General features: G+C 32.1%; 1 protein-coding gene across 2 annotated transcripts in view; it reads left to right on the top strand.

The window, feature by feature from the left end:
* Nucleotides 1-12,289, top strand: part of LOC149717276 (uncharacterized) — a 32,292-nt gene that overhangs the window by 9,860 nt on the left and 10,143 nt on the right. Inside the window, exon 1 of one of the 2 annotated variants that reach the window (XM_089837512.1) lies at nt 8,286-8,415. The exons of the other annotated variant lie outside the window; for it this stretch is intronic. The gene's annotated coding sequence lies outside the window, so the exon portion shown is untranslated. Of the gene's footprint in view, nt 1-8,285; nt 8,416-12,289 lie in introns of those variants that run through there. 2 annotated transcript variants of the gene reach the window in all.

Raw genomic sequence — 12,289 nt, 5'->3', positions numbered from 1 at the left:
TTTATGCTTAGTTACAATTCGTTAATTTCCGAATTTGATTTGACCAAACTGAATGGTTGATATCAGTGACACTGGGGAAGGTTTATTAGAATTGGTTTGGTGGTTGAGTTCAGACTCAAGGTTGGGACAATGGTGAACTCATAGACATTAAGCTTGTTAAGAATATCCTATTCTAAACCCGTAACCGAGGGGCCGGTCACACGGTGTAATCGGTGCACACGGTTGTACCTTTGACTGTATGGTTAAGCGTAGTCTTTAAAAACCTGCCCTTGAAGTGATTATATACCTAATCCGTAATCGGTGTATATGGAGTCTGACAGCCCCTCGCCCGTTACATTCGTTGTGAATAACCCCTAATTAAAATATCGTTTTATTGATATTGAAAGTTGTCAATAAGTTTATTTAATTGATTAAAAAACATAATCGTGTAGATATTTCATACTTGTGGATCCCAAGGCTATTCAGTGTTTAATGTGTCTACATAGACCAGAAACTCTTCACGGTTTAGACTCCGTAGCTTAAAACACCCGGGAAATGCCGGGTAGCTTAACTATAGTAATAAATATATCAGCTATATATACCTTTTAGGCAGAAACAAACGCACAGTTAATCGAATCAAATTTATTTATAAAATGTTTCTTATAAACCCAGAAAAAAACACGCGAAATTTGGGCGGGAAAATGTATCAACATCGCGGGAAAAAATACTTTTTTTATTTTTGTTAAATGGTTCCTATATACTATACGTAAAATCAAACGTTTTATTCTCGGTCAGTTCAGTTTTTTTTTGTCCAAAACTTTCGGAAGCTATAGACCAAGATATTCGATGTTGCGTGGCGTATCGTTCCGCCAAAACTTTAAAGTATAGTTATACCTATCTTTTGTGGGAAAAAACTACTGGCGTGTGCTGACAATTTTTCATCATTTTTAACATCCCACCACCTCCTCCTCCTCTCTCTCTTTTGGTGGTGGTGATTTTTAACGCCCTTCTGTCGCCAACAACGTTTTCTTCTTTTTTTTGTACCAAAGAAGCGAGAAACTAGATGGACTGAGGGAAATAATACACGTGGTAAAAGTAGGTAGAAACAGAGTGATACGGATCAAAAGAAACTTACTTTACTAGAGACGCGGGAAATGTTAGGAAATGGCGCCAAAAATATCAGGGAGACTATAGGAGGGATATTTTATCGGAAGTAATCGGGCAGTTCTCCTGCCGCTCTGTGCTGTCTGTCTTTATAGAAGAAAAACAGATTACCTATTTTTTTTTAATAAACCTTGATATAGGATTAAGTCGGAACAAGCAGTGATATCTAGTTTACTAGGGAGAAGATATAAGATGCCTAAGTATTCGCGCGCCATAGTCCCAGTCCTCCTTTCAAAATACAAGGGGGGACGTAAACGGAGGCCGGGCTGTTTCGCCTCTCCTCAGTCGGAAAATACGTAATTTTCGTCATTCGCGTCGCGCTGACGTGAGTTTTCAAGAACCAATGAGATGCTGGTTGTAATTTAGAGGCGGGGATTAACTCCGGACCTACGTTTGGACTGGAGTTAAAGCTAGAAATGTGGTGAATTTATACCTTTCCCTAGTAAACTAGATATCGCTTCTTGGTCGGAACATCCGATTTATAGATCCAAAGACGTTAGATTGACTTTGAAGTTACCAGTCCACCAACAAAGTCCTTTTGATTGAAGCCATATATAGTGTCTTTGTTGTCCACATTCTCACCCATTTTCTACTCCATAATTTTCCCCGCCATTTCGACGGAAAGTGGGGGGAGCCATCTTAAGTTCTCCCCATATTTTCTCACCGAGACTCTCTCTGTATAGTTTCCCTCAAAATATTTATCCGCGGTTTTTAGTATTGGGGAAAAAATTCGTGTTTATGATTTTAATTTTTCTCGCAATGACGTTTTTTATCTGTACCACGCTGGATACTGAAAGAATATTGTGTATTTGACAAGGCTTAGTGGGGTTGTAGGAACGATTTATTTATAGGAAAATGGGATTTATATTAATATAAAAATAAAGACAAAAATAAAGATAGACGACGTCAACTGGGACAACGACCCTCTTCTTACTCGATTCTCTGTAATCACTGTTATTCTTAAGAGTACGCCTTTATGCAATTGAAGTTACGTGGAAAATACATCATACTTAGATTGGAAATCGATATTTTATTTGTAAAAATAACTTCAATCGAAAAAATATAATTGTTTGCTATGATATCTTTATATCGTATTGGATTGAAAATAAAAATTTGAAAGGTGTAGGCCTATAAAGTATAATATTGAACTGATATCGAAATCAGGGATACTCTATTCTATAGGGGAGTTTATCAGAGGTTTATAATGGGCTTTCCATAAGTATGACACTTCCTATACTTCATAATGCTAGATACTTACTGTTCGAGTTAGTTCGAGAACGACTATAGCGAGTATTGGCTACGCGCGGTTTTGCAGTCCATTTTCATATTTAGTCTGTACTAAGCCTTTGACAGCACCTCACCAGGCGTCGCTTTACGAGAATCTGTGACCAACGTCACTTGATGACAAGCTTTCAGTAACCAGGGACAAACTTATGGAACATATCTTGTGAACTTATGGTATTATTATTCCTGTTTTGCATTGGAACATGTAACTCATTTCGTATCGTTGTTGAAAACGTTACTTTGTCAGGATAATGAAAATTCTACATACATACAACTGGAAATACTTTACTCTGTAATGCGCAGAAGGATGCGCGATAAAGTAACTCTAGGGTTTTCCATAAAAGTTTTATGAAATTTTGAAGGTACTGTACCCGAGAAGCTACTAAAACACTTGGATCCACTCGTATGAAATAAGCGCATGATGTTATTGTTAAAAACCATCATTGTTTACCTACAACTTTCAAATTTAATAAAACGATACTTAATTAAAGAACTGAATAGAACGTTCTTTACAAGATTCACGTTTAGGAGTTCGCCTCGGTACCAACCTTGAGAAGAACTGAACCAAACCACGTCTAATTAACCTTCCCCCTAGTGTTACTGATATAAACCATGCAGTTTCGGAAATTAACGAATTGTGCTGGTGCATAAAGAAAGAACAAACATTAAAACAAACAAAGAACTTTCTTAATACGTATAAGATTAACTCTGGTAACGGGGTGCGAAAAGGTGTATTTTTTCTTTAAATGAAAGTTGCTTATATTACACCAAAACTCCCAAACAATATTTTAAGTAACTATTTGTAAATATAATGAAATTATATTGAATTTCCTTTACAATATTTACTTCCTTTCGTCCAACACGTTCCTAAATCGGGTTTTCCCCCCTCTACCTACTACCAATATAATCTAACCAACCTTGTACCTAAAAATGAAAAATTTGGAAACGATTACGTTAAAACCGGAACCGGTTACGCTTTAATTAAATTTATCGGAAGTTTGTAATTCCATTTCCCTCTACTTCCCCCAAACACACACCCGTTCAATTAAGCGTGCCACCAAATTTTGAAGCGCGACGGACGACAAAACGTGCAAGAAAGAATTTCCAGCTGTGACCATTCTATACTACGGCTTTAAAACATATTTAGTAGAATATAACGTACTGTACAAAACGTTTGTAGAATAATTTGAATTTAAACGTTTATTTTTACGCCTATAAATAGATTGTAACTTTATACCATTTTGGTAAAGAAATTTTCATATTTTTTTTACGCTGATTTTAAACCACTTTACATCCGTTTCGTAGCCGGGTTTTCCCTGCTTCTACTCATCATTTACAGAATTATTATTATTATAATACATAGTTTTGAGGCTAGGAGGATTGATACAATTTACACCAGGAGGTCAGGCTACCTGGCGATCAAAGTGTAGGACCAAGAAGTGATATCTAGTTTATTAGGGAGAAGGTATAAATTCTCCACATTTCTAGCTTTATCTGCAGTCCAAACGTAGGTCCGGAGTTGAAAACTCACATCAGCCCGACGCGAATGACGAAAATTACGTATTTTCCGACTGAGGAGAGGCTACGAAATAGCCCGGCCTCCTTTTACGTCCCCTCTTGTATTTTGAAAGGGGGACTGGGACTATGGCGCGCGAATTCATAGGCATCTTATACCTTCTCCTTAATAAACTAGATATCACTTCTTGGTAGTACCATGTAGTCTCCCGTTGTAATTGGTATCAATCCTCCTTGTTTTCACGCCTATAAATAGCTTATCATTTTGGTAAAGGATTTTTATATTTTTTTACGCCGATTTTAAACCACGTGACGGCCTGTACTCATCCTTTTCACAATTATTATTATAAAGCTCATGCCGAAACTGGTCTTAATATATAGTTTTAAAAGACGTCTAGCACGAATTTTACATCTTTAAGCCTTTGAATTTATTTAGTTTCTTGATTATATTATATATATATTGAGACTTATAATTTTAGGCTAGGTGACCATGAGCTTAATCTATTATCTACTAAAAATGACTTGTATTAATACGTGTTATTGTTTTTATTTGGCAACATGTTTTAGGTTAGTAATAAGTGTATTGTTGTGTTCAGAATTTAGGCCTAATTTTATTTTGATGTTCCCCCTAGTTATTATACCTGTTTTACCTTCTTGTTTTTTTTTTTGTTTTTTGAAGATGAGCGCATGAAGAAAACTAAAAAATCTCACTTGGTAACTTTAAAGAAAGAAAGAAAGAGAAAGTTTAGTTATTTAAATTGCCTTAGGCTGACGCTGACGGGAAGATCTTAAAAAATTTTATTTTTTATTTTAAAGCAACATTCCAATATTGCATCTGCATGGGCTTTAATATGCCAAGAGGGTTTTTTGAACATCTTCCCCTTATTGTGACTTCAAACTATATTGTCTGGGATTCTTTTTTTTTTAATACCTTCAGGCAATTTAAACTCTAGCCCTTTGCGTTGTTTTTATCAAACACGTTTCGTCAAATTTTGTACAGAAAGGTATGTATTTCATCGCCATCCCTTCATTTCTTAGTATTTGTCCTTTGCTCTTTATTTTTCTTCAGCGGTCAGTTTTGAAATGAGAGTAATATCTGTAGTTATATGAAAATATTTAGAATGTTATATTAACTATTATATTTGTGATATTATATGTTATATTTATGATATTATATGTTATATTTATGATATTATATGTTATATTTATGATATTATATGTTATATTTATGATATTATATGTTATATTTATGATATTATATGTTATATTTATGATATTATATGTTATATTTATGATATTATATGTTATATTTATGATATTATATGTTATATTTATGATATTATATGTTATATTTATGATATTATATGTTATATTTATGATATTATATGTTATATTTATGATATTATATGTTATATTTATGATATTATATGTTATATTTATGATATTATGTTATATTTATGATATTATATGTTATATTTATGATATTATATGTTATATTTATGATATTATATGTTATATTTATGATATTATATGTTATATATATGATATTATATGTTATATATATGATATTATATGTTATATATATGATATTATATGTTATATTTATGATATTATATGTTATATTTATGATATTACATGTTATATTATATTTATGATATTACATGTTATATTATATTTATGATATTACATGTTATATTATATTTATGATATTACATGTTATATTATATTTATGATATTATTTATAATATTATTTATTTATTATATAGAGTGTTTCTGATGTGTCTGCCATAAATTAAGTGGGATGTTCTTTGGGAAATCGATTTTGAGTCGAAAAAGTTCCACGACATTTTGCTCTCCGGGCGGGCCACTGTTTTCATGTTAAGATTGGAGTATTTTACGGATGACCCCTTAAATTTAATTAAGAAACTGAAAGACAATGATTTCTAAGTTAATTAAGGGGTCATACCTAAAGCACTCAAATCATAACTCGAAAACAGTGTCCCTTGTGGCAAAATGGAGATAGAAGTTACATTTTCGACTCAAAATCGCCCAAAGAACATCCCCCTTAATTTATGGCAAACTTATCAGAAACACCCTGCGTATAAATTATATTATATTATTTTTATATTTTATATTATTAAACCAAAGTTGAGACAGGCGCATTAATACCTAATAACAACCTCCCAAATATAAAAGCAGCGCTGTTGAACTGGAAGATTCGAAAATTAACCCTGACGTCACGCTTCTTACATAACTTTAATGTAAAGAAACTCATTAACTATGGATGAAAAAAAAATTAGCACTTAAGAAGAAAAATCCTTCTATCCATCTGATAATAGACCTTTTATATATATTTTAGGCTTAGGTAACAACCAAGCACCTACACTGGGGAATTTGAAGGCAGTGGAATGCAGTGTTTTTTTTTTTTTGTTTTGGTTTTGTTTTTTATTAGTCTGAAGAAGATTATAAGGGATCTTATAAAATATATAGAGTCAAAGCACCCTTACTCCCTTGGTTTCATTATGATCTACGAGAAAATTATAAAGGGTGCCCTTTCTTAATAATGAAATTCCATATAAATAAAGTTCTAGATTCACGGGGCTTTAATTAAAATTAAAAAAATAAATTCAGACCCAAATAGTTTGTTCGTTGCGAGATTTTAAATTTTTTTTTTATAAACAAGATTCTATTGTTTAATATTTTATTATATTTATTCCTTTTAAAGCTTACCCTTTCATAAGTCCCCCTAAATAGGCTAAAGTCCCTGAAATTTCGTAACTCATTGTTTTATTTTTAAAACAAAATAGAATTTCATTGTTAAGACTAACTACTGCCTCTTTTTTTGTTTTTGAGAAGAAAAGGCCGCAGTCAGGTTTAATTCGCCATTAAATTTGATTAATTAAAGTAGCGTGAATCATTCGCATCTAACATTAATAGCAGGTGCCCCTTTTTTATTGCGGTTTCTGAAGAGGATGAAGTAATTTTAGCAGGTGAGGTTTTAAAGTTTTAAAAAAAAAAAATAATAAATTTGTGTCGGTTTTTCCTTCTTTTTTGCAAGGCCAGTCAGATTTATGTATTACTAGGTTGAATTTTTAATTTTTCTTTTTTGAAATTCGTCATTGAAATGAGTTATTAGTTTAGTATGCGCTACGTTATTAGTGTGATTATTGATTTTAATCAGTTAGGCTTAGGAATTTGGTGTCAAGAATGACGGCAAAATTTAATGACGGTTGGTTGTTCTGATGACGTCTGTCAAATGACTAACTTTCCCCGGTTTTTGCTTTTTTTCTGTTTCCCACTCTCGTTTGTAAAGTTAAGTTAGGCCTCTTCTATAGTAAATGGGGTGGTTTTGTAAAACCCGTAGTAGTTTATTATTTATCTTTTTAAAGGTGTCGTGAATGAGCGGTTTTAAAAAGCACTTTAAAATAGGTTTAAATGATGGCTTTAAATGATAGGCTTAGCAAATTATACTTGCTTACGAATGCCGGAAGTGTTTTAGGTTAGAAAACTCTCAAAATGGCATTATTTAGACCTACTGGACCCCTACCATATCAACTTGAAAATGTCAACCCCTTTTTTCGCAAGTTAAACCAATGGTATCATTTAGGGCTTACTTTAAGAATTAGGCTTAACTGCTATAGATATTTTCATTAGGGGTAATTAGATTTAGCAACTTTAACTTAAAAGTTAATGCTATTTTTAAGTCTTAACATCATGTCTTTAAAGCTATGGCATCATTTAGACTTAGTGGACCCCTACTGTAAGAATTAGGTTTAGAATAAGGTTAAATTAGACTTAACAATATCAATTTGAAAATGTCACACTCTCTGCAAATTAAACCAATCAAAATTTAACATTTAATTTCGTAAGTCCTGCTCTTAGAAATAGGCTTAGCTGGTTTAGTCATAATTAGGCTTAAGAACTCATAATTTAGGCCTATTTTAAGTCTTAACACATCCTAATCATTCACAAATTGGACTTTCATGCTACCTTTAAAGGAATACATAAAAATCAAACGTAGGGGTCGGTACTGGGGGTCTGACCCACATTTTTGTTACGACTACTCGTGGAACCACTTTTGGGTGGTTTATTACTAACTTTTCGAAAAAGCCAGTTGGACAAAAACCACCGCCAATGATTCGTATACGTTTCCACCCTCCCAAAATTCGCGCCAAATATTTCACCCCTGTTATAAAAGATTATTCAGAAGTATTTTTTTATCTTTATCTTTACCTTTTTAGCCAGTTTTACCTCCAAGAAAAGAGAGGTAAAAGGGGGGAGGGAGGGTTAGAATGAGAGCGAGTGAGACAAGCTTCCTTTCCTAGTAGGTCCATAATTTGCAGCTCGATTAAATTTTGGCATTTCCATTCTGTCTGTGGAGTAGAACACTTCTCTTAAATATTTTTAAAAGACATTTTTGCCACTCTCTCTTATTTTCTGTTACTGGAGGCACCGTACACCGCCAATTAAAAGGTAATATAAGATTATTAATGTAGTGGGCCTCTAGTTATGCTATTTATGCTATTCTTTCCTTGCATGGAATTTTAAACGCCTGATTTCTGTTCTTGACTTTTAATTTTTAGTATGTTTCTTATTATATTATATTTGGTGATTTAATTTTTAATTAAGTTTAAGTATAAAGGGTGGATCTGTTAAGTCTATTAGAAATTAAGGGGATGTTCTTTGGGTGATTTTGAGTCGAAAATGTAACTTCTATGACATTTTGCCACAAGGGACACTGTTTTCGAATTATGATTTGATAGTGTTTTAGAGATGACCCCTTAATTAAATTAGAAATCAGTTTCTTAATTAAATTTAAAGGGTTATCCGTAAAATACTCCGAACATAACTTGAAAATAGTGTCCCTTGTGGCAAAATGGAGATAGAAGTTGCATTTTCGACTCAAAATCGCCCAAAGAACATACCCCTTAATTTATGGCAGACTTATCAGAAACACCCTGTATACCGAGTTCAAATGAATCCATAATAATTGTTAAAAGAACATTAAAATGTTTTAGTGAAAGCTAAGAAATAATTTTTGAATTTAATATTTTAACTGGTGAAAGTTTTCAACCAGAATTTATACATCGTTTCAAACATTTTTCTTATAATCTCACGTGATCATGAAATATTTATGTAAATTAATTTTTAGGTATTTCACCGACTTCTCAAAAATTTATTCCTAGCCTTCTTTTATCTTTTAATTTTGAGTTATTTTAAAATTGAAAACAACTTTAATCTTTATCTAGTTTTACCAGTTTTAAAACATCCCCCTTTTTAAGTTCTTGGGTCAAAATAAGGTTTAATTTTAATCACGATATCATCTTCAGGAAAAATCTTGTATAAAAAAGGCGATTCAAGAAACCAACTACGAATTTTAATTAAAGATAACTGATAACGTAGGAATGGATGTATAATGGTTATCTAGGCTTTGACTATAGTCCCCAGTTAGATTGAGTTAGTTTCTGCGGTTGGTGGTGACCAGTTTATTTAAAGAATGGTGACTTTAAACCCTCCCAAGGGCTGTCATATTTTATTATCTACCTATGTCGTTGTATAACTACAACGTAGCTTAACGGTTTAACGGGGTTTTACGTGGCCTTGAGTGTGATTGTATGTGGGTTTCTTAAGAAGGTATCGAGCTCGTGTAGATCCTTTTAAAACGTCTGGGGTAAAATTGAGTCTCGTGTTTGGGTACCTTGGTGTCTTGAGATGGAACGTTGATTGGTATGTGAAGCCAAAGACGTTAGATATGGGTTCAAATAGAAGAATTTTCTTTATGGACTGGTAACTTTGAAGCCCTATATTTAATGTCTTTGGCGCCACATATCAATCAAAGATCCGTCTGGACCATATTTGAAGCAGACGATACTGCAACCCACTTCCGTTTGAAAAGGTTCTATTTGTAATAAAAGATTTGGTACAATTATAGTAGTTTTTCTATGATTGATTGATTAATTTCGCGTTCGAACTGTTCAACTTGTTAATCGCGACAACGTTTCATGATATATTATCCTAAGACCTTTACGCTATTGTTAGGGTTTGATTTGAAGAATAGGCTAATTAATATATGAACTAGCTTAATTGGAGCCATTTTCTCTGCCACTACGCTAATCTATATATGAATTAGTCATATGTAATCAAGAAGTTTGACACTTTTTATAGAATTACTCTTACACACGTAGCCTTTAATATTACCTAGTCGCAATCTTTCTTGTTTTATTGAAAACGAAATTTTTGGGACATCACCCTAAATTTGGAATTTAGTCGTCTTAATATCCTTAACCCTAAAGAGAGAGAGAAAAAATTTTCAAGATAACGGGTTTTAAAAATATAAAACGAAATTAAGATAGCCTACCTTTTCTTTAAAATTATAGTAGATTGTAAAAATACCTTTTTACTTTTTTTTTGACACCTTAAAATGAAAGAGGTTACCGTCAGTGAAAGTTTAATTTAGGCTTAGCATTAACACCCCCACCCCTCTTTTAAGTACTTAAATATTTTTTTTTTTTTGGAATCGTCTTTTTTTAAAAAAAAATAATTTTCGAACGCCTAGATTTTAAAGAAAAATTCCTAATCTTCTTCTTTTTTTTTCTTAAATCGGTGGTGTTTTTCTAAAGTGTCATTTTTATTATTATAATGATCCTTGAGGTCTTAAAATAGCACCGAAAATGGCTCTGTCGTCTTTTAGTTATATAGAACTATTGTTTTTAAAGGCATGGATGAATTTTCAAGGGTTTAGTAAAGATTTTCTTTGAAGAAAAAACAAAACAAAAAAGCTTTACAATTTAAACCATGCGTAAAATCGCGATTAGCTCTCTTTTGAAAAATTTTCTTGAGAGAAACACCTTTCTTTCTTTTATTCTGTAAAAAATCGATTTGGAGAAAGAACATCAGTAGGGGCCTAAATCCAAATGAATCGATTTTTTTCGTGATACATTTCCATTGGTTATTGGTTAGTTTTAAAAAGCCACGCAAAGTCGGTTAGTTTTCTTGAAATTCAACCCATATTTTATGCAATATTCGGGGTTCAACAAACTTCTTTTAAAACAAATTTATTAGCAAAGATAAATAATATTTAAATTATTCAATAACTTTAGAACTTGGAAGAAGCTAGTAAATAGGTTTTTTTATTTTTCCAATTTATTTAGGACGGTTTAGCCATTAATATTTATTTATTTATTTATTAACCTCATATCGATACCATAATCTTAAGATAGGATAAAATTTGCTTATATTAAGTTAAATTAAATTTAATGTTTTAATTATTTATGAAGTATTAAGGAATCCGTATATGATTAAAACTAACCATCCAATGATCCAAGTTTCATCTAGGAATGCATTTTCAAATTAAATTAAAAAAGAAAATGAAATTCTAATCATTATTTTTAATCGAGGTCAACTACTTTCAAACCACATTTTTATTTCTTTATTTTTAATTTAATCATTATAATTTTACCGAGGAATTTAACTAGTATATGTAGATAAGTAAATATACCGCGGACCGGTAAAACGTCTCTAACGTAGTTTTTGGCAAAGAAGACAAGTTTGAAACGTCAAAAATAATCTTATTGTTATGTTAAACATTTTATTTAAAAATTGGCCACACATACTTAACGACTCGTGGGTCTCTCATGACGTCACGGCACAAATATACGTTAAATATAAGTTTCGACGAAAAATGATAAAGCCTTTCTGATATTTAAGTGAGATGCTTCAAGGTTTTTAACTTCATATTCGATATTAATAAAAGGCAAACTTAACGAAAGTCGTTTTTCTGGAATCAGGCGTGGTTTTTTTTTTCAAACTTAACTAAACTAAACCCATTATCAATATTATTTTTTCTGTAGATACAATTAAATTCCAGAAAAACGTGTAAAACTTTTATTTAACAAATTAAAAAAACTACATTTTTTTACTTTAAAAATGCGAGAAATTCGCGTGAAGTTTTGTAGGGTATTTAAACACTTCAATGAAGCGAATTATGGAAACCGCATTTTAAAAGTTTTGACGAGTGTTAGAGGCTTACGTTTAAAAGACAGGTCGTCGTGGCTATTGAAAATGTACTAATGTACAATGTATTGATTGTTACATAAGTTTATAAGATATGTTCCATAAGTATGACCCTACCTATACTTTATAATGCTAATAATAGACTTACAGCTCGAGGTAGTTCGAGAACGACGCGAGAATTGACTGCAGTCCATCTCCCCCTATTTAGTCTGTACTAAGCCTTTTACAGCGCCTCACCTGGCGTCGCTTTACAAGAATCTATGACAAGCTCCAGTTTGTAACTAGTGACAAACTTACGGGACGTAGCTTATGAACTTGTGATTGTTAATACAAT

Source organism: Phalangium opilio, unplaced genomic scaffold (assembly GCF_054372755.1).
Source record: "Phalangium opilio isolate 3A_F unplaced genomic scaffold, DU_Popi_V2 ptg000003l_1, whole genome shotgun sequence".
NCBI classification, from domain to species: Eukaryota; Metazoa; Arthropoda; class Arachnida; order Opiliones; family Phalangiidae; genus Phalangium; species Phalangium opilio.
Note: the sequence above shows the minus strand (reverse complement) of the source record. Positions and strands in the feature narration are given on the sequence as shown.